Source organism: Macaca nemestrina, chromosome 7, assembly GCF_043159975.1.
Source record: "Macaca nemestrina isolate mMacNem1 chromosome 7, mMacNem.hap1, whole genome shotgun sequence".
Taxonomy (NCBI): Eukaryota; Metazoa; Chordata; class Mammalia; order Primates; family Cercopithecidae; genus Macaca; species Macaca nemestrina.
Genome location: NC_092131.1, coordinates 139,657,782 through 139,685,447, shown reverse-complemented (window position 1 = coordinate 139,685,447; position 27,666 = coordinate 139,657,782). Strand labels below are relative to the sequence as shown.

The 27,666-nt window shown below is 44.8% G+C and overlaps 1 protein-coding gene across 7 annotated transcripts in view; it reads left to right on the top strand.

The window, feature by feature from the left end:
* LOC105489073 (talin 2) overlaps positions 1 to 27,666 on the top strand; it is a 452,478-nt gene that overhangs the window by 38,362 nt on the left and 386,450 nt on the right. For 3 of the 7 annotated variants that reach the window (XM_011753725.3, XM_011753706.3, XM_011753714.3), the window contains exon 2: positions 25,678 to 25,820. The exons of 3 other annotated variants lie outside the window; for them this stretch is intronic. The gene's annotated coding sequence lies outside the window, so the exon portion shown is untranslated. Of the gene's footprint in view, positions 1 to 25,677; positions 25,821 to 25,877; positions 25,977 to 27,666 lie in introns of those variants that run through there. One more of the 7 variants, XM_071101241.1, reaches the window with a different exon arrangement.

Here is a 27,666-nt window from a genome sequence, read left to right as displayed (position 1 = left end):
GCCACGTGCCTTGATCGCCTGGCCTATTAATAAGCCAGTTTCACTCCTTGCCCGGTGTGTCTGGAGTGGGTTGATTACGTTTCGCTTTCCGTATTCACAGGTGAATCTATTTAGATTCTTTCGCACAGCTGAATGTGGGACATGCTTTTGAGAAGAGGAAAAGCTCTTTTTATGAGAATTACCTGTGCTTATTTCTCTAAAGAGATGGCATGTGAAACCTGGCAGGTACCTCTGGCAAAAGTATACTGATGTATGTGCCACGTGTCATATGTCGTGTGTTAAAAGTGTGAATTCTGTGAGTGCCACTGTAGTTTCCAGTAGGTAATGTTATAATGTGTGGTTATTAGTAATATGAATTTAGTATGCATTAATTCTTGACTGATCTTCAAGAATCACCTGGGACAGCTTTGAAAATCCGGATTTCAGAATCTCACCCAGACTCACTGACTCAGAGCTTCTGGAATGGGACCTGGGGCCCTATTGAAAGCTTCCCCCAGGGGAGACAGATATCATCAGCCTGACTTCCGTCTGGAGACCGGTCCTAGGGGCGGCGGGGGGCGGGGGGTGGGGGATGGGGGGTGGGTAGTGGTGAGCCCTAAGCAATCACTGTGTGGATACAGTGATCTTTTGATGGCACTGTTTCAGGAAGGAGGAGGAGAAGATGCCTGGTAGCAAACTGAGGAGAGGCCTGTGCGGGGGGATGGTTCTGCCTGGGATATCTGAGTTTGCTGTTCTGGGAGCCAGGAGGATGAACTGATTCATCGGTTGGTGAAACCCCCTTGAAACTTTCCCTTTGGGTGCTTTGAAAATCGAAAACTTATCGTTTATGAAAAGCACATGTGTTATGATCGTGTCTAGCCAACTCTGCATTGTGGTTTCTAGCTAGTGAGACGTCTCCCTACCCGACTTGAGACCTGTCTTGGCCAGGGTTTAGTTACCCTCTAATTTTTTGGCATGGTGGGTTTGTAGTTTAACAGGGAACTTCACTCTGGCCGGTGTATTTAATTGCTGGTGCGTTTTGGAGAAGCTAGAGAGAGGAAGTAGTCTGGAAGTTTTCTTTAGACATGCCGACAGGTTTGGGTTAATTTTGGGGGTGGGAACTGTAAGAGGGGGTGGCTCTCTCCTGGTCAAGGTGCCTGGGGTGGTTTGGTCATTTTTCTTGTGAATTCCTAAAACATCAGGCACACCAATATCAGAAATACCAGAAACTTTCTAGAAGCAAACATAACTTAATGCTGAAGTGTTTTGAATCTCTGTAGTTTCCTCGGCAAAGATTATTCAGACCCAAAATAATGTTATTGAGATATTTTCCTGAGAACTATCGTGTCCCTTCAGCCTATACGTGACTTATCCAAGATCACTGGTTAAGGTTTTTACATAACCGATATAAATGCAGAGACTTCCTGAGAGACCTGGCCCCAACTGATAAGAAAAAAGGTTTTGATTTTATGATGATTCCAATTTCGTGATACTCCCAAATTAGTTTATTCTAGTTCTCCTTTGAGTCCTCTGGACTGTATATATAAGTGTACAGATTTTAAAAAGAAAATTAGGTCTTTGTGGCTATGTTTACATATTCTGAACACTTACCGGACTTCTGTTGTAAGCTAGCATTTGTTGGTGTTTCAAAGGGGGAAAATTCTATTACGGTTTAATTGACTTTGGAGAACATACCAGTGTCTAGAAAGTTAAACAACTGTTTTGTCTCTTCAGTGGAAAGCAAATTTGTATGACTTTCAAAATAGTGTATCTGTCTTATTGGGCCATTCGTGGTTAAATTGAAGACATAGAAACTATCAAAAACAACTACAACTATTATTTTCTGTCCAAACTCTTCCTGCTTAGAGGAATCTTGGCCTCAATTAACACTTTAGCTTCTGTTTTGTTTCCTAGATGTTTGTCCTCTCAATTACACTTAATCTGGATTATTTGTGAAGTAGCAATTTTTGTTAGGAGGAGGTACCACTTGTTTGAGTTAATGATTTGCGCCACATTTTTGGGGATGGTGACTTTAATACTTTAATTCTGCAAGAGTTCAGATGTCTAGTGGACAGATCTCATCTCTGTTTGATACTTAGTCAAACGAACCAATAAATATTTATTGAGCATTTACTGGCACCCTGCATTGTGCTCAAACTCCGTGTGGATCATGAGTAAAGTATAAATCATGGCCAGGTATTTCAGATTGAACAGTAAGATGGTTAGAGTGAACAATCACAAGGTAATGTAGAAGTGTGAGTAATTCAGGGTAAATTGTTTGGGGCTGTTACTGAATGATAATTCACTTTAGCCATTGGAGAGATCAATTTGGTCTGGAAGTCTCAAAGGCTTCCTGGAGGAGGTGAGAAAGATTATAAAACAGGAAAAGCAAAAGTAATAATAATACAGAAAAACAGCCAACTCTTTCCAGGACGATGGTTGTAATTTGGATGATCAAGCACAAGGGAGGATCTGAGAGACTGATACCTTGCTCTGGATTCTCACTGAGAAATAATGACCTTGAGCTTACTTTTGAGCCCCAGGCCCACTGAGTGAGGCTTGAGGGGAAACGACTTTTAACAGCAGACATCTCTCTGCAGGGCTCCCAGGGTTTAAGCAGAGGACTCTGCCTACCACAGTGTCCCCAGTCCTTGGTCACAAGCCTGTTGAAGATGTGACACTGCATGTAGGGCTTTTCCCCTTGGAGAAGGGAAATATACTTATGTATGTATACTTCAATGTATACATTAAAGTGAACATTTAAAAGACCTAGTTCAATAACGTTTTTGAATCTGAGATGAGAGCAGCAGAGCACTAGGGATAAACAACTAATTAAGGCTGAATGTTCTCTACATATTTGTGGAATATAATTTCACTGTGCACTGATGACATGTTAAACACAAAATTAGATAATTACATAATTAGGCAATTTAAACACGTGTCATATCCCGAGGACACCAGAACAGGTAACTGTAAACGTGACCATACTGCTTGTTTGGTTTCTCAGGGTTTGTGCCTGGAAGGATCACATGTAGCCTGAGACTCTGGAATTTTGAAACGAAACATTGACAAGTGGCTTGTTTGAATTTGGTGGTTTAAGTTTGGATGCTGAAAGAATCTTTATAGCTCAGCAAACATGGACTTGTGCAGCTTTCTTTAGCTTTCTCCATTTGGAAAAACATTCAGAAGGAAGAAAGGGAAAATGGCATCAGTCGTTCCTCAGATATATAAATAAAATAAAGGAAATTTCTAAACATGGAAGACCAGAAACCCATGTATATTTAATTCTATGCCCTTGTTCAACTTTGGTGTAAATGTTCTGTGGATTTCGTCTCTATTGAACACAATATCAGGGATACAAATGTAGAGTGGGCGAGCTGCTCCAGGCCTCCAGCCCCAGGCATGGTCCCAGGCCCGTTTCTTGCTCTGGGTCAGTGGGACTTACGGAATGCTCCTTGGAAAGGACATGTTGCTCTTTAAGCTCCTGAATGTAGACAACAAATTCACTTGTAGCTCAGAATCATAGCAGGCCTCATCCTGGTGTAATAGTAGTTGGGCTGTATTCCTTCTGTGTCTCAGTGTGTGTATGTTTAATTACATTTCTTTACTTTTTATTACTGTATCTTTATTAGATTTTTCATCGAATTTTTTATTAGGTTCTCTGGAAAAGAATTAAACACTCTGGGAAAGTAATCCTCTATTTGAAGACAAAATGACCATCTTAGTCTATTTCATGCTGCAAAACCAAATACCCGAGACTGGGTAATTTTCAAAGAACAGACATGTATTTGTCTCAGAGTTCAGGAGACTGAGAGGTCCAAAATCAAGGTGCTGGCTTCTGGTGAGGGCCTTCTTGCTGTGTCCTCACATGGTAGAAGGGCAAAAGAGCAAATCCATTCCGGCAAGCCCTTTTTATAGTAGCATTAATCCACTCATTAGGTTGGAGCTCTCTTTACCTAAACACCACTCAACACTGTTGCATTGGGGATTGTTTCTGACATACGAATTTTGGATGATGCATTTAGATAATAGCAATAACATTAGTGTGACTGGGAAAAATAGGTGACACTGAGAAGTTTCTCAGAGTATCTAATGTTTCTGAGCTGGGAGGGCTAGGATTGACTGAGTGGCTTTTGTAATCTAACCATTGGGCATAAGAATGGAAAGGTGGTTACTTCTCTTATATTTCCAGAAAACTTATATTTTTCACAAAGATGAATTATTCATTTATCATTTACTGAGGAGCAGCTGTGTACTAGGCTTCAGCTCCGCTTGTGTTGAGCTGGATGTACACAGGGTACCATATTGAGATGATGTATGTGAAGGCACTTTGAAAACAACCAGAGGCATGCTAATGTGTGCTATGTGATTTAATTTAATTTAATTTTTAAATGTTTTGAGGTTTGGGTTCTTGGAGGTGAAAAAACTGCAGGAGGTGTTTTATGGAGCTTTTACTGTGTTCTTGGCAATTTACTAGGAGTTGTTTTGCTCCTTCGAGTACATGTATTTAAAACTAGTAGTTGGCCATGACTAATTTAAGGTCCTTTGGTTTATGCCCTAGAATGCATATTTATAGAGTTTCTACGCCTCTTGTGAAACATGCTGACTCCAGAAAATCCCTCACATAACTGGCAGGGGAGAGAGAAGTGTCTGTGCCCTATTTTCCTACGAGCCAAGGAGAAGCCCTTGCCAGGCAGGCATGGGGAGTACTCATCCAGATGTGTTTGACATAGTTTCTGAAATAGACCAGGGCATATGCCACTCGGTTTCTATTTTAAGATAGGTATGTTGACAGAGGCGTTGGTCCCCAAATAGAGGGGCAGAGGGTGTGAGATGTGTACTCCTAGGGTGAGGAACTGGGTGTCTTCATCTGGTGATGTGAATTTCAACCTGAAATACAAATCGTAGTGTTTTCTGGGAAGAAGACTGCAGCCCTGACAGGGCTCTGGCCTGGGCGGTTCATTCAGAGGCTCTCACCTATACCTGTTGCTGGCCACAGGGACCCAGGGGACAACCTGACCCAGAAGCCTGAGGGTTTTTGTCTTGTAACTTCTTGTTAAATCTGTATTAAATCAACTGTAAGGCTGTGGTATCCCTCTGGACTAATCAATTCCTGGTCCAGGAGGCCTGATGCCCCAAAGTTCTAAAACTCCATAGGGCCTGCTAAGAACCAGAGGACAAATCCTTGTACCACCTGAGTGTCACCGAGGCAGATCTCTGGGGCATACCACCTCTGTTTCTAGGCTTGGTGTTAGCCAATCTCAGGTATGTGAATTCTCTGTTTAATCCTCTTGACTCTGGACTGTGAATGTGTTACCTGCTTGCTTCGGGTCTGCTTATAGGCTGAGTTGTGTTTTCTGCTTTTGAATCAAGGTTCTGGATTTTTCCCCCAGATGGCCTTTGTACATCAGGGCCCCGTTCTGGTGTAAGGGATACTATCTTACCATACCTGCCTCAGTTATTTGAAGCTTGAGTGAATCAAGTCTCCTGTCTAGATTTACTTCCCTTCTTGTGGACCACTTCAGGTCATGAGTTCAAGACCAGCCAGGCCAACATGGTGAAACCCTGTCTCTACTAAAAATACAAAAATTAGCCGGGAGTGATGGCGGTGGGTACTTGTAATCCCAGTGACTCAGGAGGCTGAGGCAGGAGAATCACTGGAACCCAGGAGGCAGAGGTTATAGTGAGCTGAGATTGCACCACTGCACTCCAGCCTGGGTGACAGAGCAAGACTCTGTCACACACACACACACACACACACACACACAAAAAAAAAAAAAAAAGATTGTCTCCCTCATTTAGGCTCATCTGTTCTCCTTTCTTTTTAATATAATTTTAATTTTCAAAAAGTTAAATTTCACATGTGGTAAAAATTTAAAAAGTAGAAAGAGGTATGCAGTGAAAAGTAACTTTGCTCCAACCCATCCACTAAAAACTAAGGTCCCTTCCTAAAGGCAACCACTGTTAGTGGTATTTGTGTATTATCCTGGAAGCGTTCTATGTATATGTGTCTTTAAGTTCTGACTCCCTTCCTCTCTGAATACTCTATATAGTTTATAAGGTGTGTGTACTTATGCATCTTACTTAAAAAAAAGTTAACATTGTAAGTTATATCCTATTAGATTATATAGAATAGCCCCATTCTTTTTTAACAGCAATAGTATATTCCATTATAGTATATTCCATTGCGTCTTTTAACTGGCTCCCTATTGACATTTGGGTCATTTTTTGTGTTTTGCTGATGTGTGTGCACTCTTGCGCATGCGTGCGCTCTTTCTCTTGCATACAAGTGTGAGTACAGCTGTGGGATAAAGTCCTAAAATGATGAAGTCAGAAAGTATATTCATCTTTAATTTAATATTGCTAAATTGTCCTCCAAAGAAGTTGTATCATTTTTAATCATTTAACCAACAACGTATGAGAGTGCCTGTTCCCAGGAGTCTTTGCCAACACAGTGTATTGTCGGACTGCCCATATTTGCCAGTCCGCTAGGTAAAAATGGAATCTCATATCACTTATGGTGTGTGATGTGAGGTTGAGCATCTTTTTTTTTCCTTCAACTTTTGAGTTTAGGGGAACATGTGAGGGATGTGCAGGTTTGTTACATAGGTAAACGTGTGCCATGGTGGTTTGCTGCACAGATCAACCCATTACCTAGGTATTAAGCCTGGCATCTATTAGCTGTTCTTCCTGATGCTCTCCTTTCCACCCCCAAGACCCCAAAGTGTGTTGTTCCCCGCTCTGTGTCCATGTTTTCCTATTGTTCAGCTCCCACTTATCAGTGAGAACATGCAGTATTTGGTTTTCTGTTTCTGCCTTAGTTTGTTGAGGATAATGGCTTCCAGCTCCATCCATGTCCTTTCAAAGGATCATGATCTTGTTCTTTTTTATGGGTGCATAGTATTCCATGGTGTATATGTTCCACATTTTCTTTATCCAGTCTATCATTGATGGGCATTTGGGTTGATTCCATGTCTTTGCTATTGTGAATAGTGCTGCAGTGAACATACACATGCATGTATCTTTATAGTAGAATGATTTATACTCCTTTGGGCATATACTCAGTAATGGGATTGCTAGGTCAAATGGTATTTCTGCCTGCAGATATTTGCAGAATTGCCAGACTATCTTCCGCAATGGTTGAACTAATTTACACTACCACCAACGGTGTAAAACCATTCATTTTTCTCCTCAGAAGTTGACTGTCTTTTATATGCTTGTCATTTTAATTTCTTTTTCTGTTCACTTTCTGTGTCCTTCGTCTATTATGTTGTTGTCTTTTATTCATTTGTATTTGACTTTTTAAATTATTTTATTTATTTTTTTGAGATGGAGTTTTGCTCTTGTCACCCAGGCTGGAGTGCAATGGCGCAATCTTGACTCACTGCAACTTCTGCCTCCTGGGTTTGAGCACTTCTCCTGCCTTAGCCTCCCAAGTAGCTGGGATTACAGGCGCCCACCACCATGCCTTGCCAATTTTGTGTATTTTTAGTAGAGATGGGGTTTCGCCATGTTGGCCGGGCTGGTCTCGAACTCCTGACCTCAGGTGATCCACCCTCCTTGGCCTCCCAAAGTGCTGGGATTACAGGTGTGAGCCACCACGCCTGGCCTTGCTTTGTGTGTATTATGGAAATTAGCATCTGTCACATGCTGTGAATACTTTCCCTCATTTTGTCTTTGTTACTAGCATTTTCACTGTAGAAAATTTGTTGTATGTAGTCAAATTTATTAATCTTTATGAATTTTGGATTTTATTTCATGCTCCATGATATCACTGTTGCCTGCCTTCTCCACTCTATCAGGATGTTTCTTGTGCCTAATTGTTTCAAACTTATGTCACAAACACATTTCTCCATACTTCTCATTGCTTTCTGCATCACAGATGTTCTGCTAACCTCCTGTTTGACCTGCGGTTCTAATTCAGGTGTCTGCCTCATCATTTATTCAATCATCCATTGATCTATTAGTTCATTGATTCCATGTTCCCTCTAAGTTCCAGGCACTGTGCTGTGTGGTAAGGATACAGTGGTGCACATGTGCCCTATGCTCAGGAGCTCATGGAAAGCATAGCCAGGCTTCCACTTAGATAGAATTCAAACTAAGAGTCCTTGGCAACTGCAGGGAGTGCTGTGCCGGAGGAATTGGTGTTCTACCCTGGCCTGGGGTGAGGCAGAGGGTGATCATGGAAAGCTTCCTTGAGGGAATGTGTCCAACCCTATAGCCTGAGTGGGAGTTTGCCCGCTTTTCGTGAGCAGGTGGCAGGATGTCAGTGGAGGAGGAGGAAGAGAGCTTTCCCTGTTGAGAAAGCTGCCTAGGGAAAGCCCTGCAGAGTGGACAGGAGCTCAATGTGTTTGAGAAACCAGTGAAGGCCAGTGTGGCCAGAGGAGGTCTCAAGGGACTTGGAAGAATTGGGTTGTTTGGGGAGTATCTCTGGGGTTATTATGGCTTGGTCATTTGCTCCACAATTCTTTGATTTCTCTATTTTTTTTTTTTTTGAGGCAGTGTCTCACTCTGTCCCCCAGGCTGGAGTGCAGTACCACAATCATAGTTCACTGAAACCTTGAATTTCTGGATTCAAGGGCTCCACCTGTCTTGGCTTCCGGGTAGCTGGGACTACAAGCGTGCATGCACCATCGTACCTGGCTAATTTTTAATTTTGTTTTGTAGAGACAGGGACTAACTATGTTGCCCAGGATGGTCTCAAACTCCTGACCCCAAGCGATCCTTCCGCCTTGGCCTCCCAAGGTGTTGGGATTACAGGCATGAGTCACCGTGCCCAGCCCAATTCTATGATTTTTCTTTTGTATACATCCTCTAACATTTCAGTAGAATTCCCAATACATTTGTTCAATGGACTTTTTAATCACTTTGGCTTTCTGTTATTTGCACAGTTGTATTTCATCTCTCATTGATCATGAGCCACTTCAGGAAAAACACCATCAAGGACTCTTAAGAGAGCACCTCCCATGCTGGTGTACAGCCTGCCAGAGGTCTAGGAATCCTTTCTGAGGAGCACACTCATCAACAGCAGTATATTAGGAGTTATTGGGGACACATGCAAGTTTCGTCTTCAGTTTTACCTCCTGGTGATTGGTGGTGGCTGCTGAGAGAGATCGTGAGGCCAGGTCAGCTTCCATGGTCAAGAGTATGGTGATGGATTAATATCGGCCACACCATGGAGGTGGAAGTTACTGCCACATTGTCTCCTATTTGCCGTTTGTGATCTAGAACATTAAGTACAAAGGTAGTATTTCTTATTTTGCTGTTGTTGGACTTTTTTTTTTTTAATTTAATTTTTTTTTTTTTTTCAGACAGGGTCTTGCTTTGTCACCCAGGCTTGAGTGCAGTGGTGTGAACAGCTCACTGCAGCCTTCAATTCCCAGGTTCGAGTGATTGTCCCACCTCAGCCTCCCAGGTAGCTGGGACTATAAGTGCGAGCCACCATACATGACTTTTTTTTTTTTTTTTTTTTGTGGAGACAGGATCTCACAGTGTTGCCCAGGCTGGTCATGAACTCCTGGCCCCAAGCAGTCCTTCTCCCTCTGCCTCCTGAAGATTATAGGTGTGAGTCATCACACCTGGCTGAAAGGTGCTATTTTACCCTGCCCCTAGGTGTCTGTTGATATAGGTATATTTGGGCAAGAGTCATAATCATAGTACTGTGTGTCACCTGGAGCTATTCTCCTTATTGACATGAGCTTCTAATCCTAGCCCCTGCCTAAGGATACTGATGCCTCTGTTTTAAGTCAGGTTTACTTTTTTCCCCTGTAAAACTACTTTCAAAAAACACCATGGCAGTGTGTGTGTGTGTGTGTGTGTGTGTGTGTCTGTCTGTCTGTCTGTCTGTCTATCTGTGTCTGTCTACCAATTGGTGCAGTGGCCTCTGCATCCTGAGCTATATTTTCCCCTTGAAACGATCAGGGTTAATAGCATCTGCAAAACTGTATTGATTAACATAGGCATGAATCATTTATGCGACAACTGGCAATGCAACAGATTGATTTACAGACTTTTGGGTGTAGGAGGAGCACCAGGAGGAGATTTACAGACTTTTGGGTGTAGGAAGAGACATCTATGGACCATCCCCTTTCCCACTTTCGCCTCTGGTGGCAGCAGACGCACCCTGATCCCCAAGAGCTCACTGGGGAAGGCAAGCATTAGAGAGGATGTAGTGCGATGAGCTGAGGGCCAAACAGCATTTAGAGAACCATTACAAGCCAGCCTTGGTCAGGTAGTCAAATTGACTTCCAGGATGGCTGGCAAAGAGCCATCATGTGCTGCTCTAGAAAGTCCATGACATGACCTAATCCAGTAGTGGTTATTTAAGGGAAAACAGAGGGGCACTGGGGAGCAGCCAGATCACATCCTTGCTTTTTGCACATTTGGCAGGATGTTTAAAGGGAGTAGGGGCTAATGCACTTCTCCCTGTGGAAATATGCCGTATCCTTGTAAAGTTGAAGACAGTCTTGTCTGTAAAACTTAGTGTGTCTGAAAGATCCTTTGCTATCCAAATTCCAGTCAGCCTCATTCCCCTCTGTGGATGGAAGTGCAGCTTTATCTGCTGAGATTTCGTTCTAAACATGTCAACCTTTAAACCTTAAGGAGTTGGTGATCTCCTTACCTCTGGCCACTTGCAGCATTTGTTTGTCACATACAGTTTGGTGCATAATCAGTCAGCCCATATCCTTTACAGCGTAGCAAGTGTAAGAGGGAAGTAGGGAGGTAGGTGGGGCCAACATTCATGTTTAGGTCTGAGCCTGGGAATAAGGATGAGCACAAGGCTATTGAGACCACATAAATCCCCTGGAACAATGCCTTATCCAGTAAATGGCACTCTGCAGAGTCAGTCCTCTTTACCCTGCCAAGTTCCCCTGTGTGTGATATGCCCGGACCAGGACAGATGCTCAGGTGATCACAAGGACCTAGGGAGGGAAGGGTCCCCTGGCTGAGCAGGCTTCAACAGTTGGATCCTTCTAGCAACAGCTGTGCTAGCACATGCTGGACTCGGGTTAAAGTCATACTTCCTACTCTTAATTTCCTGTTTCTTTTGTACTTAGGATAATGATATGGTTGTGATTTAGATGTTGCTGTCTGTAGTAGGGCTTTTCTTTATTGTTTAAAAGCTAATTAGGGAAAAAGATAATTATATGTGGTTGTAAATATATGCATTATATGTTTATGCATATGTATACAGTATAATTAGGATCAAGGATAGTAAATGCCTGACCCCTGTGCCATCACTTTTTCTCTTGCTGTCATGGCAGACATTGCTAGAAGATTATGACACTTTACTATGTACCCTAGGAAAGACAGCCACTGCCAATCAATGGGAGTTGCCACATGTGATAAAACCTGTTTGTCAGCCTAGACCTATTAATAGATTGATCCTGGAATACAGAACATTTGACCTATCTGAGCCAGTTGTGTTTTTTTTTTGAGATGGAGTCTTGCTCTGTTGCCCAGGCTGAAGTGCAGTGGCACGATCTCAGCTCACAGCACCCTCCGCCTCCTGGGTTCAAGGGATTCTCCTGCCTCAGCCTCCCGAGTAGCTGGGATTACAGGTACCTGCCACCACTCCTGGCTACTTTTTGTATTTTTAATAAAGACAGGGTTTAGCCATGTTGGCCAGGCTGGTCTCGCGCTCCTGACCTCAGGTGATCTGCCCACCTTGGCCTCCCAAAGTGCTTGGATTACAGGTGTGAGCCACTGTGCACCTGTATCTTAGCCAGTTTTTATGGGTTGGGTCAGCATGCCACCAGCCTCTGGAAGCCCCACAGTGAGAATAAATGTTTATTTCTGTTGAATGGCAAGTCAATGACTCTGTAATTGTGAAAGCCTCTGGCTAGTGTTAGACTTTTTCCCTTTGGGTATGCATTGTCCTGTGTGAACATTGAGATTTTTGGCCTTCATTCTAGTGAGCTTACAGTTTCGAAAGTTGATTTGGCTTGAAGTCAGAGGCCGTTAATTAGGGGGCAAGAAGATATTTGGTGTTCCTGTATTTCAGCTGTCTCTGGGTTAACCAGGGTCAGGGTTATTCTAGGGACAGGAACTCCCTGTGCGGAAACAGGGCCTATGATACCATGTAAAGCAGGACTCCCAGGGCAGTGACCGGAGTTTAGACAGGGCAGGATAACCTGGTTGGTCTCTTCATTTACTTGATTTAGGCGTGTTCTTATTTCCTCATTTTACAGATGTTCATGAAGAACCCGCCATGTGCTCGATACTGCTGTCTATCCCAGGTTCATTTTATATCTTGGCTCACCTGCCTCCTCAATCTCGTGGTCTTCTGTCTTTCAAGTCTTAGTTTGGGCCTCTCATGAACTTGATTCTTTCTGCCTCTCAGAGGGAATATGTAACTTAATGTTAGCATTTAATTAATTCTGAGTTGAAACATGGATTTATGGTATGCCTTGCTTCTTTAAACTCCCTGCATTTAAGATTGAGATAGAGATCAAATTGTCCCTAATTCTTACATATCATCCCCCTTTCCTTTCTTAAGCGTATGGTACAGGTTTCATTCATTGGGAGAACAGCATTGTGAACTTGGCAAGAGCATAGTCCTGTCTGCAGATCGGTAAATACAACCAAATGGCAGAGCATTTTTTCTGTAATAGACTCCTAACCTAATGGGTGAGGTGGTGTTTGTGCCGAACACTGGGGAGGAAGGTGCCGACTGTCCTCACTGTCCTTCTCTGCTGTGGTGAATGTTTCCATGGCAACCTCTCTTGGTGTTCTCTTTTACCCCTATCCCTGTCTTGCCCTTGGCTGTGGCCTCCTGGATCCCCGCAGCTGGAATTATTGACCGTCCTACTTTTATTTATGATTGATACTTCCCTTTTAAAGTAGAGCTGTGATGGAAAGCAGCGTGTGATACCAGTGTACATCTCTTATCCCTTCAAAAGTTTCTCTCCTTGAGGCAGTTTCAACCATTTTTTGTATCCTCCCCATGCACTGCTCAGCAAATACTGAAAGCATGAATGACTATGACAGCAAATACTGCTCTGAAGGAAGCAGTCTATAAAACAGGCTATTTCTATCTTGGAAAACAGCCTGTGGAAACAAAGCCAGGTTCTGGATATAGTCACATTGGTATATAATAGATAGCTGGTTCCTCAGGTGCTTTATCCATCTCCTGCCCACTTCACATTCATGCTCTGGGACAGCGTTTCCTGATGAAGCTCACTTTCTGATGAAAATCCATTGAATTAGTGATGGGTCAGGTGTGGGTGAGTTTAACATGGTTCTAGTACAAGCAGAGATGGATTTGGCAAGATGTGTAGCTTTAGGGCCCCTCACATGGAGGGGGATCCCTTCCGAGGCCTTGTGCTCATTTGTATTATTTACTGATCTAATTTTTTTGGGACACCGTCTTGCTCTGTCACCCAGGCTGGAATGCAGTGGCACAATCATAGCTCACTGCAGGCTCGAACTCCTGGGCTCGAGTGATCTTTGCGCTTCAGCCTCCTGAGTAGCTGGGAGTACGGCCACATGCAGCCATGCCTGGCTTTTTAACTTGTGTGAGCTTCATGTGAACCCACCCCTGAATACAAGTAAACAGAAAACACTGAGGTAAACTAAAGATAGAGTAAACCAAGATATTATGTCCTCCTCTCTACTCTTGCACAGTCACTCAACACTCCTGACACCATTGTGCATTGGGGCGGGAGGGCATTCCCCACACAAATCTATTCAAGGCAGAGTCTTGAGTGGACACCAACTGGATGGCCTCTAATTTAACTCAATTTTTACACCATCTACCTGGAGATAGAGGGTCAGATCCCACAGGTTGATGGTTTAGCCTCACAAGATTGTCCCCACTTCAGATGCCAGTCCGCACTGCTGGGAAAGGGAGAGGGGCCAAAGGTTAAATTGATGACTGATGGCCAGTGATGTGATCAATCATGCCTGTTTAATGACACCTCTATTAAAAACATGAAGGACTGGGTTCAGACGAGCTTCCAGATGGATAAACACGTGGAGGTTCATGGAGAGTGGTGTGCCCCACCGAGAGGGCATGGAAGCTTCACACCCCTTCCCTCATACCTCGCCCTAAGCATCTCTTCTATCTGGCTGTCCATCTTTATGCTTTGTAATGTTAATGATAAAAGGGTAAAGGTCAGTGAAATGTTTCGTTGAGAGCTGTGAGTTGCTCTTACAAATTAAGTGAACCTAAGGATGGGTCATGGGAACCCTGATTTATAGCCTGTTGGTCAGAAGCACAGGTCACAACCTGAGGCTTGTAGGGGACAGTCTTGTGGAACTGAGCCCTCAAGCCCGACACCATGTCCAGGTGGATAATGTCAGAATTGAGTTAAATTAGAGGATGTGGCCTGGTGTGGTGCCTCACGCCTGTGATCCCAGCACTTTGGGAGGCTGAGGTGAGTGAATCACCTGAGGTCAGGAGTTCCAGACTAGCCTGGCCAACGTGGTGAAACCCCGTCTCTACTAAAAGTACAAAAATTAGCTGGTGTGGTGGTGCGTGCCTGTAAACTCAGCTACTTGGGAGGCTGAGGCAAGAGAATCGCTTGAACCTGGGAGGTGGAGGTTGCAGTGAGCCGAGATTGCACCGTTGTACTCCAGCCTGGGGGGACAGAGTAAGACTCCGTCTCCAAAAAAAAAAAAAAAAAAAAAATTATAAATAAATAAATAAATAAATAAATTAGAGGATGCCCAGCTGGTGTCTGCTGGAGAGTCACCTGGGAAACTGCTTGGTTTCTGTGTGAGGAGAAATCCCCATACATTTTGGTGACCAGAAGTTTAGTATTGACTGTGCTGTGTGAGATAATAGGAAAAAAAACATTTTGTTTTTTCTTTCTCTATATTTTAATACCCAACCTTCAAAATAAAATCAAAACAAACATTTTGCTGCTGTGGGAAATTACTACGCATTTAGTAGCTTAAGGCAACACACATTTATTAACTTGGGGTTCTAGAGTTCAGAAGTCCTAAACTCAAGGTGTCAGCAGGGCTGTGATTTTTCTGGAGGCTCTAGGGGAGAATCCATTTCTTTGCTTTTTCCAGCTTCTTGAGGCCGCCTGCAGTCCTTGGCCTGTGGTCCTATCTTCCGTCTTCCGAGCCAGCAGTGCCATGTCTTCTAAGCTGTCTCTCACCTCTCCTTCCACTGTCCCACCTCCTGTCTTCTGACGTTGGCCCTCCTACCTTCCCTTTTTTCAGGACCTTTGTGATTACATGGGGTGCACGTGGATAATCCAGACTAATCTCCCCATCTCAAGATCCTCCTCGATCATGTTTGCAGAGTTCCTTTTGCCATGTATGATACCATTCACAGGTTCTAAGGATTGGGGTATGAACATTGTTGGGGGGCCATTGTTCAGACTACTGTAGTTATAATTTAATACTAAATTTGTTATATTCTTTGGCAATCCAGTTTAATAAATGCCTTCGGTTATCTCTTCTGATAGCAGTGTTTGGTTTTTGTGCCCTTCCTGCTTCCTTAACTGGTTCTAATATACAACTTTAATTTGTTTTATCACCATCAACAATTTCTGTTGGACAGTGACATTAATTGGTAAAAGTTCTACGTCTTTGTTATAATACTAACAGTTGGGCAATAGGAACATATTTTGGGCTATGAATGAGCTCTTTATTAAAGCTGTAAAGGAAGATTTCTTTTCCTCTTCATCAATTTGTATTCGCAGCTACCTCAAAGGAGGCCCAATCAGCATCTATTAAAATTCCTAAACTTCAAACTTTAGATTAAAGGAGCATTGGAAAGAGATGAGATGAGAGTAGGGTATGGACATTCTTTCCTCATTTTCCCTGATTTCACCTGCTGATTGGCGAATCTGAGATTCACCTGCTGATGGGGGAATCTGAGCTTCACCTGCTGATTGGAGAAGCTGAGATTCACCTGCTGATGGGGGAATCTGAGCTTCACCTGCTGATTGGAGAAGCTGAGATTCACCTGCTGATAGGGGAATCTGAGATTCACCTGCTGATTGGGGAAATCTGAGATTCACCTGCTGATTGGAGAAGCTGAGATTCACCTGCTGATAGGGGAATCTGAGATTCACCTGCTGATTGGGGAAATCTGAGATTCACCTGCTGATTGGGGAATCTGAGATTCACCTGCTGATTGGGGAAATCTGAGCTTCACCTGCTGATTGGGGAATCTGAGAGTCACCTGCTGATTGGGGAATCTGAGTCACCTGCTGATTGGGGACTCTGAGAGTCACTTGCTGATTGGAGAATCTGAGAGTCACCTGCTGATTGGAGAATCTGAGATTCAATCTATAGGGTGTGTATAAAATGGGAGTCTGAGCCAGATGCAGTGGCTTATGCCTGTAATCCCAGCACTTTGGGAGACGGAGGACAGAGGATCACTTGGGCCCATGAATTTGAGATCAACCTTGGTAACAGCGAAACCCTGTCTCTATGGAAAACAAAAAATTAGCCAGGGATGGTGATATGCGACTGTAGTCCAGCTACTTGGGACGTTGAGGTGGGAGGATCCCTTGAGCCCATGACAGTGAGCCGTGATTGTGCCACTCTGCTCCTGCCTGGGTGACAGAGCAAGACCCTGTTTCAAAACAAAGGGGAGAATCTGTTTTCTAGCAGTTCATTGATGTTAGCAGTTTACCATCTAGTCAGGAACATTTATTGAGCACCTACTGATGTGAGCCTTGGAGGGATTCTAATAGCTAATGGTGGGGTGGAGCCGCTTGAACCTATAAAGAAGTCTAAGAAGCTACAGCCAGAGAGGGAGAAGGCAGGCCAGGGAAATGCTGAGGAGGAGAGTAAGGCTAGTAATTCTGGATGCTGCTTAGAGGGCAGGACGAGGAGATCTGAGAAATGGCGTTGGTCTTCGATGATGTGAGGTCACTGGTCTTCATGGAGGTGACAAATCCCATGTGGGCCATATCTTCAGATGACTTCATTCTCTGGATGGAGTGGTTTGAATCTTAGGTAAGAAATACGTTCCATGAAGCGGCATAGGCCTTTGTCTTGGAGCTTTTTGAATTCCCAAATTTGTGAATACTCCCATAGCATATAACTTACCCTATAAAATGGAGTAATGTAGACTTTGAAGATTTTGAATTGGTCAGTATTTCTGCTTTCTAAAGAACCATCATTTCTTAGTCCTTTTGCCTTTGTCTCCATTTCTGGCACCAGCACAAGGCTGTTAGTAACTGGTGCTGTCATTGGTTCTTCACCGCATGGTTCTGACTCACTCTTGTGTCATGACCAATGGTGAGATGTGTTAAAGCCATTTGCTTCTAATTATTGGCTAAGGCTCTAGACTTTATGGAGGACTTACTAGAAAAAGGAAGCAAAGCAACTATTGTATTATTGCTTTTCCCACGTATGAATTCCAAAGTGCTTTACTGAGTGCGGCAGGAGGGCTAGAAGCAGAGCCAGCTGCTGCTGGGGTGCATATGGTGTTGGATGCTGACAAAGGCATGTGGGGTTGTGCAGCATTGCCTGTCATCTGCAGTGTTGGTGCATGTGTATGTTTGGGGGTTGGTTGAGAGCCACTGGGCCTTACTGATGAACTAAAAGTACAAAGAACCACTATGCTTTAACGAAATTACAGTTATTATGTATCATGACCATGGAGTTACCAGGCAAATGCCCAGTGTCAGCTATCCAGGTCAAGTTCTGGGCAGGAGAGAGAATACCAGGCTTGGGGATACCAGGGGTCAGGGAGGCCTTGTTAGCAGAATTGATCTTTAAGATAGAACTGGAGCTGTTGAAATGCCCAGGCTGCAGCACCTGCAGGTGTGACCCAGCTGACCCCAGGCCTCCAGAGCAGTCGTTCTTATCCCTGCCTGTGGATGGGAATCACCTGTGGCATTACAGCGACCTCCACCTCCACCTTTGTAGGTCTTGAATCTGTATTAGCAAATAACAACTCCCTTTCCTTCTGCCCCCAAGCAACTCTAACGTATATGCTATGTATGTTAGAGTTTATCTCATGATACTTTTAGACTGGTGGAGGAATAAGAGGTATCATAGTTTCATCATTGGAACTCTTTAGGAACAAACAGTGACTCACATGCATAATACACTGGTGCACACACACATCCTTAAGTAGCATTCGTTTGACTATAATCAGGCCTTACATATATTGTATCAGTAAACGTAAATGTAGTTGAGAGGTAAAATGCTGAAACTATTAATATGATGTTTCAATGAAAGTCGTGTCTTACTCAGCTATACAAATTACAAATGTCAGTATTTGATTTTCTTTTTTTGAGGGTGGGTGCTGGGGGAGACAGGGTCTTGCTCTGTCACCGAGGATGGAGTGCATTGGCCCAATCACAGTTCACTGTACCCTCGACTTCCTGGGGGGCTCAAATAATCCTTTCACCTCAGCCTCCCAAGTAGCTGGAACTACAGGCACATGCCACCACGCCCAGCTAATTTTTAAATGTTTAGTAGAGATGAGGGCTCACTCTGTTGCCTAGGCTGGTCTCGAACTCCTGGGCTCAAGGGATCCTCCCAAAGTGCTGGGATTACAGGCATGAGCCATCGCCCACTGGCCCTTTCTTGATATTCTTGATACTGAGCTCTGTAGTCTTAAACTCCTAATAAGCATTCTGGAATCTTCAGAGTGCCTAACTCCCATTTTAGCAGAGCTTGGGTCTTCTTTTTGTATTTTAATTTCTTGTAATTGGTATGCCTCTGTCCTACTGCCTTTGGTATTCAGATCACTAGAATACCTTAGATTCCTTTACCTGCTGGAAAACCAGCTGGAGTCTGGAAGAGTAAGGCTTATTTAAATCACAGAAGGAACACTAGCTAGTGAGTCAGAAGACTTGGGTCTTGGTTCTAGTCATGGTTCCACTATTGACTTTTTTGTGACTTTGGATGATCTATTTTGTATCTCTGGACTTCAGTTTTCTTATATAAAAAGTGAGTGGAACTTGATCGCTGTGATTTTAAACACTTTTTGCATTCTAAGACACATCTGTGATTTTTACTATTGGATCTAATGCTTTCAAATCAATCTATGTATTCAGAACCTCTACAAGGGCTGGACTGGGGGCTGTAGGGTGTTCAAAGACATGTAAGACACGCTCCTAGCTCAAATGAATATTCTACTTAAGATAATATGTAAATACACCCAGAGCTAAAGAAATAAGATTAAATAACCATTCAAGTCAGACATGGCATAATTAGTTGTTAGATGAATGGAATAGATCAGCATTTCCCAAACTCTAACGTGGATCATCAGTTCTGCAAGAAGTTAATAGGGCTTCCTGAACAAATGGGTTTTTAGGTCAGTGGAGTTTAGAAAATGTTGGGTCAAACAAAATTAAACAGTTTATTTATTAAAGCCTTCTTGAGGCCTTTAATAAATTAATCTCCATAATGAATGCATAGCTGCATAATCTTTGGTTTGCCAGACTTTGTTCAAGAAGCCCTTAATTTTTTTTTTTTTTTTAAGTGAGGAACTGTTCACTAATTGAATGAAGTGCAATTTGGGAAGCTGGTTTTAGTGCTAAGTGTGTTAGAAGTTTAAGGTGAGAGAGGTAGTTTCAGCCTGGATGGCCAAGGAAAGTTTTAGGAGGTGGTGGGTCCAGAATGTTGGGGTGGGTTTGCATAGAGGGAGAGGCTGGGAGGAGCACTTGGAAACAGCATGTGGCTGAGTTGTGAGACAAGTGAATGGAATGGAGTGGTGGATGCTTCACACTTCAAAATCTCTGAGGCTCAGTCTTTTTCCTGGAAGTGCTCCTTGGACAGAGTTTCTTTTCTTTTTTTTTCAGGCTGGAGTGCAGTGGCTCGATCTCAGCTCACTGCAAGCTCCGCCTCCCAGGTTCACGCCATTCTCCTGCCTCAGCCTCCCAAGTAGCTGGGACTACGGGCGCCCACCACCACGCCCAGCTAATTTTTTGTATTTTTAGTAGAGATGGGGTTTCACCATGTTAGCCAGGATGGTCTCAATCTCCTGACCTCGTGATCCGCCCCCCTTGGCCTCCCAAAGTGCTGGGATTACAGGTGTGAGCCACTGCACCCGGCCCAGGGTTAACTTTTCTCCCAAGTTCGAAATCCCCAGAGGCTATGAAGGGCTCTCGGGCCCCGCCCCACTCACTCATGTGCATTTCTGGTTTTGTTCCTGCTATGTCCCATTACAAGCCAATTCTTGGGCTTGCTCAGTCTGACGGGCTACCTACCATGAGGTGCTCATGACACCAGAATAGAACTTGGCTATTTCCTCACTGTGAGTTGGCCAGGACTGAGCTTCCAAAGGCTGGCCGAGGGCTGGCTGCCACTGATGCAGAATCCTTCGATGAGGAGCCCAGGAATCTGTATTTCCAACAGGTCCCAAGTCCTTGGATGTAGGGGACGAACTTGGAGCAGAAGCAGCATGGCTCTAATTGGGCCCAGGGAGCCTGCATAGTGCCTCCTTACATTAAATTTCACTGGATCCTCTCAATTGCCCTGGGGAAGGCTTAGGCGATCTATGTGCTATCAGCTCCAGTCCACAGCACTGAGGAGTAACGGGATTCCCAGTTGTTAAGGGCCTAATTCCATATAGCTTCCCTTGAACAAGTACATCCCATTGCTTTACAGAATTAGGTAGCAGTTATTGAGTCACTCATTTGCAAATGTAGTTATAGAAATGCACGATCATATTAGAAGGATCCAGGGAGGAAAGAGGCTTGCACTGGGCAGGCTGAAGGAGCTTCACCTCTGGATTCGGTTTATTCTGTTGTGTGTTTGCTGTTCCTCCAGTACCCTCTCTGTCATGTGCTGCTTTTCTAAAACCTGTGTGGAATTATTTATTACAGAGAGATGCCAGGTTTGTTACTTTTAAGGGCGAGAACACTTGACATGCAGCGGGAGGGAAAGACATGGACGTTGTAATCCTGTGGCGTAGCTTATTTTTAATCACAGAGAGAAATGCTGAGGTTTGTTTTAACTGAGATACAAAATGTTAGAAATAAGCTTTGGTTGTTAGGAATAGTCATTCATGGAGCAGTCTCTAGATTCACTAGTATGTTATCCCAAATCTGAAGCAAGCAAGTCCTTTTAAAGCTCAACATCAGAACTCATGTACTGACCTAGTTTAAAATGTTAAAGTGCAGCTCATCCTATCAGGAGAAAACTACTATAGAGCATGCTCTTTGAGTTTCTTCTTTATTTATTTAGGGGGCTGCTTTTTTCCTCAGAGAGAGGGCATTAGTTGCATAATTTTGCAGGGCAACTGGGTTCTTACTCCTTTTGCATTCCTTAGTGGTGTCTCAGCTTTGCAGTTTTAGGGGAAAATGAGCTTTGATGTGTAGTAAAAATCATAACTGATTTTAATATAAAATAGTGAATGCTGGGTATTAAACTCCTTGGCAGCAGGAAAAATAACATGTCAGAGAGCATTAGTTTTCAAAACCTGAAATGAAGTGGCTTAACTCATCAACAGAAGCCCTGGCGATGCAGCAAGTCTTAAGAGGAGGGGACTCAAATGGATTGGTGAGTGGTATGGGGAGGGGTATCTGGGGCTATAATTCCTCCATGCGTAGATCTTGAAAAGTCTTATGCATGACCCAGATCTTTTGTTTCTAGGGGAGGGTCTTTGTCAAGAGTTTGGTCCTGATGCTGAAGTGCTTTCTTCCTGTTCCTCTCTCCTCTGCTAAGATCCTTGGGGCTGCAGTAGTTACTTGATAGCCCAGTAGATGACCTGGCAGAGGGCAGGAAAGTTGAACATTCCTGTGCAGCACCTTTTGGATCAGGACTGCTCTAGTGTGGAGAATCCCTGTCCTCCCAGGGCCAAATTCCCCTTTAAAAACAGGCTGGGCGTGGTGGCTCATCTTGTAATCCCAGCACTTTGGGAGGCCAAGGCAGGAGGGTTGTTTGAGCCCAGGAGTTAAAAAAATAAAAATAAAAATTACTGGACGTGGCCTGTAGTCCCAGCGACTTGTGAGGCTGAAGTGAGAGGATTGCTTGAGCCCAAGGAGGTTGAGGCTGCAATGAGCTATGATCAAGCCACTGCACCCCAGTTTGGGTGACAGAGCCAAACCCCGTCTTTGAGAAAACAACAACAGAACCTTGGCCAAAGTTATGCATAGAAAGGACAAGAGAAAGTTGGCAAGTAGCCATATTTCCAGGCTTGGCATTCACAATCAAAAGTGCATGGTTCCGTGATTTTCTGTCTTTATTTTCTGAAATCACAACTTCCCCCTTGCTTCCTTCTTGCTGTTTCTTCTCTGTCCTGGTTGTAAAAGAATTTGGGCTCCTGGTGGAGTTCTGCCACTGTCACTGTCTTGCTCACAAATCTTCAGTAGTTCCCAGTTGCCCCTGTACCTGGACCCCAACTTCCTCTCCTAATGTTTTCTAGTGTCTCCTGCAGAATCTCTCCTCTGGCTTCCAGGCTCTCTCAGCTTCCAGGCTGACCTCTCAGTGTGGGTCTCGGTAGAGTCTTCACCTTTCGGCTTTTACTCAGACTCCTTGCCTGAAATGCTCTTCTCCCCACCAACCACTAGATCCTACCCTTGGATGAAGTATGCGCGGGGAATTGTTGCTTGTGCACTGGAGTGTGATATCTGAAGCCTAGCAAGGAGGCAAATCCAGAAGCTGATGGTGTATCCGAGTCACTGTGTTTATAGAAAGCTTATCCTTTCGTTAACTGGGGCACGAGTTGAACTTGTATGTAAATACATATTCAGCATAGATAGTCCCCTGTAGGAGATACAGTTGGGGATTCAGCTTTTTTTTTTAACCTAACATCTGTGAGTATTGCACTACATCATTAAGTGGCCCCCATCCTCTGTGTGTGTTTGTGTGTGTGTGTGTGTGTGTGTGTGTGAGACCGGATCTCACTTTGTCATCTGGGCTGGAGTGTGGTGGCATGAACACTGATCACTGCAGCTTCCACCTCTTGGGCTCAAGAGATCCTACTGCCTCAGCCTCCTGAGTAGCTGAGTACTAGCTCCGGTGTGCTACTATGCCTAGCTAGCTAGCTAATTTTGTAGAGCTGAGGCCTTGCAATATTGCCCAGGCTGGTCTCGAGCTCCTGGGCTCAAGCTGTCCTTCTACCTCAGCCTCCTAAAGTGTTGGAATTATAGGCATGAGCCACCATGCCTGGCATATATATAGATCGATCTATCTATCTATCTATCTATCTATCTATCTATCTATCTTTGTTATTTTTGTTTATTTTATTTTACTTTTTTTAGCTCAAATGTTGTTTCTCCATTCTTGTTCTTTTAGTGTATGGTCTGAGGATCCCTGCCTTTACAATTGCCTGGAGTGGTCTTTTTTTTTTTTTTTTTTGGTAGAGATGAGGTCTTGCTATGTTGCCCAGGCTGTTCTTGAACTCCTGACCTCAAGTGATTCTCCTACCTTGGCCTCTCAAAGTGCTTTAGTGGATTATAGGTGTGAGCCACTGTGTCTGACCTGCCTGGTTCTTGCTAAATTTGAAGATTCCTGGGCACTACTGCAGACCCAGAGCAGAGTCCAGGAGAGGACCAGGGCACACTGATGTGATTCTAAGGGCCATGTGTACCACAGCCCCACTGCTAGCCCCTGGAGTCTGCAGACTGCCCCATGTGTCTAGGGCATGGTGTGAGGGGCTAGTTGTGGCAGTCTGGCCAGGTCAGGGTTGGGTGGGCAAGTAAGGGCTGCCGAGGAGAATCTGGATTCTTAAGAGGAGTTGACTGGGCTGGGCGCGGTGGCTCACACCTGTAATCCCAGCACTTTGGGAGGCCGAGGTGGGCGAATCACGAGGTCAGGAGATCGAGACCATCCTGGCTAACATGGTGAAATCCCATCTCTACTAGAAATACAAAAATTAGCTGGGCATGGTGGTGTGTGCCTGTAGTCGCAGCTACTCAGGAGGTAGAGGCAGGAGAATCGCTTGAACCCGGGAGGCAGAGGTTGCAGGGAGCCAAGATGGTGCCATCACACTCCAGCCTGGGCGACAGAGTGAGACTCCATCTCATAAAAAAAGAGGAATTGGCTCCACAAACCTGATTACCTGGCCAGGGATTGACCAGGACTGTGGTGAGGGAGCCTTTGCTGCTGTCCTCAACTAGCTTTTGGGCCTTGCAGAGGTCCGTGGGCTTCAGGAATGCTTTCTGCCCTTGACTCTGTTTTATCTTTTGATGGTACATATCAGAGCCATGGCTAGAGTGCCCCAAGTCTTGTTTTGTGTCAAACACCCTCCAAGGCAGACGACCTGCAGTTTTAGATCATATATTTATGTGACATGATGCCTGCTTAGGGGTCTCCAGAGTCAGAAGTGGGGTGTGTGTGTGTGTGTACGTGTTGATATTCTTGGGCAAAGGGTGATTCTAACTGCAGAGACCATGCGTCCTCCAGCCTCGAGGCTTCCCTGGCGCCTGTGGAGACAAGCTTCATTGCCTGTAGGGTTCTGGTCCTGGATCGTTTCTTAGAGCTGAGCATGAGGTGATGCCAAGGCCCTTAGGATGCACCAAGGGTGAAAGAATAGTGGAGTTGTGAGGGTGCTTCTGCAGGGAGCCCCGAGGCCTAGACAGACGGGAGCCAGGCGGGCTTGCGAAATGTTCTCCCAGGCTGCAAACCTGCTCCTCCCTCTGCCCTGGCCTTCCTTGCATTTCATTTATATCCTGCTGATTTGATTTCCTTTTGCATTGTGTAAGGTTCTTAGTAGATACCTATTCCATGAAGTTAGAGATGAAGTAGACACAAGAGAGAGAGAAAGAGCTGGCTAAGCTGGAAATGAGAAGGAAATCGAAAGTTTAAGAACACATTGTGGTAAAAATAAACATAACATAAAATTTACTACTTTAACTATTTGTAAGTGTATAGTTGAGTGGCATTAAGTACATTCACATTGCTGGGCAGCATCACCGCCATCCATCTCCAGAACTCTTTCATCTTGTATCACTGAAACTGCCCATTACCACTCATCCTCCTTCCCTCCAGCCCTTGGCAACCACCAGTCTACTTTGTCTTTATGATTTTGACTACTCTAGGTCCTCAATCAGTGGAATCATACAGCATTTGATTTTTAAGTTCACATTTTTCTGTGTCGATATTTTGAGTAAGTCCAATAAGTTAAGAAGGGGAGAAGGGACTTGACTTGCCTCTCCTTTGGAGGCAATCCTCCTGCTCCCTTCTGCCTGCCCTTGTTGCCCAGAGTGGCGGGGTCGGTGTACTGCTTTGCCTAATCCTCTGTGTAGAATGGGCTGGCAGCTGGAGGCTCTCGAAGTTTGCTTCCAGCTGTTCTTGGGATTTAGTGTTTTCTCTGGAATGAAGATGAAGCAGGGTTGCCAGATAAACTACAGGCTGCCCAGGTGAATTAAATCTCAGATAAGCAGTCTATCATTTATAGTATAAGTATCTTCCAAAGATTGCATGGGAAATACTTATACTGCAGAATTATCTGTGGTTTACCTGAAATACAAGTTTAACTAGATTTCCTCCATTTTTGCTTGCTAAATTTGGGTGATGCAACGGTGAACACACAATAAAGCAGCTCATTGGTAAAAGGGCATGCAGCTGGCTAGAAAGATTTTGAGAGATGGGTAGATTCGATGGTGCAGAGAGAGAGGCCATTTGGCATTGTCAACCTACTTTTTTTTTTTTGGTAGAATATTAACTTGGATCCTAAAAGTAGGATTGGAAAGTAGCTGCATAGACTCCTGTCGTTTGTGTCTTCAGAGAAACAAGCAGCGAGTACTGGCTAATGACAGTATGATCTGCACATGGCAGGTGCCAAAAGTGTGCTCTAATAGAAGACCCTTTCTTCGTTTGCAGGTGCTGGGCTACCTGACTGATAGCAGGGACTGAAGGAGGGCAGTTCTTGAAGAGTTACCCAGATCCAGCTGCTTATCTGCCCCTGGCCATGGTTTATGTTGCTGACTGATTGCACCAGCTGCTGAGAGGTGGTTTTAAGTAGTGTGAGTAATTGAAAGTTGATTCCAAGTTTCCCTCTTGTCCTTTCCTGTTTAATGAACAGTCAGCTGTCCTCGAATTTATTTTGTGGTGGTACTTTGAATCAGCCCCCCATGTGAGAATTCAACAAAAATGCAACTGATGCAAAGCGTCTGCCGTGAGTAAGTCAGGCCAGCACTGAATCCCTCTGTCTGTGTTTTCTGTGTGGCTGGTTTTCACTTACCTCCTCCCCTTTGGATCTAGGTTCCTGTGACTGGTTTGCTTTCTCCTCAGTGTTTTGGAGGGCATAAAATGATAGTTCTCAGGGTTTGCAAACAGTGTGAGCCCTTCCTGCAGCTGCCGGTGGGTGGGTGGATAAAATCAGTTTTGCTGCTATTGTCCACAGGCCGGGCCCACCCCCAGGTGCCAGGGGCTGACCCCTGGCCACCCGTGCAGGAGTGTGAGTGGCTGCCTGCTGCATGGGCCTCTGTGGCTCGGAGGAGATGGTCACATGTGATGCTCCCTTCAGAGCAGTGGTAGACATGCTTTATTTTGGGGTTTTGAAGCCCTAGCATTTAGTGGCTCAGTTTGGCCTTTTGCTTCCCCTAAGGGATTCTGTGATGTTTAATGACTCAACTCAGATTGTACTCCGGATGTTTCTTTTCCACTGATGTCAGTTTATAGAGCAGTCCTCCAGCAAATGTTTGTGCGGGAAGGAGGCAGAAAGGGAAGGAAGAGGCGAGGGGGCACTTCGGGAGGCCAGGCCCTGATATTTTAATGCCCAGTGCTTTTGCTTCCAGACTCACTGGAGGGTTCTGGTTGGGGTTTGGATGACTGGGACTTGAGTCTGGAGGGGTCTGGTTGGGGCTCGGATGATTGGGACCTGAGTCTGGAGGGGTCTGGTTGGGGTTTGGATGGTTGGGACCTGAGTCTGGAGGGGTCTGGTTGGGGTTTGGATGATTGGGACCTGAGTCTGGAGGGGTCTTGTTGGGGCTTGGATGATTGGGACCTGAGTCTGGAGGGGTCTGGTTGGGGTTTGGATGATTGGGACCTGAGTCTGGAGGGGTCTGGTTGGGGCTTGGATGATTGGGACCTGAGGGCCGTCTCATGCAGGGCTGCTGGTTCTCCGGCCGGGTTCTCTGTGAGAACTTTGGGATGCCAGGTGGGGGCACCCTCATGGGGTATGGGATTATTTTTAGGTCTGGTCATTATTATCTGGCATTATTTTAGGTCTGGACATTTAGGTGGGATGTCTGGCAGATGCCTTAGAGCATGTGTTTCAGGAAGTGGGGTGCAGCACAGGCCCCTGTGCCCCATCCCTTCTGCAAGTCTCCCTCTGGCTCGTCTCCATAGGAGTTCAGCTTGACACAGGGGGTGAGGGAGAGGGCAAGGGCATGGGTGAGAGGGAGGGTTTAGTTTTGAGCAGATAGGTCCAGTTCCTTAGTTTGCCTTAGACACTGGAAAACTGGCTTCTTTCATTCAGCCCTTTAGAGGAGTGGCCCAGAGTAGCCCAGCAGGGACTGAACTCTTTCAGATGGCTTCCAGAGCATTCTTCCCAAGACCCTGCCTTCTGCTGACCCTGTGACATCGGGGCAGGTGGGGAGAAAAGAGATAGACACTGTCATCCCCCCAGTCCCAGGTCCCTCCACACAGCTTATTCCTCACTTTTCCTCCCCCTGGGGGGCTGGCAGAATCAAACTTGTGAAATCCTGGACACAGGGGTTTTGTGGTGGGCAGTTATGTCTGTTACTAAGCACCAGGAATTTGAGCAAAGGAGGGAGAAAAATAACTGTTTTTAAAGGAAACCACTGTATTCAATGGACTCCTCTTTTTTGAGGGTTTGTCGTGGGCAAAAGATTGTGGTGCCTCCTG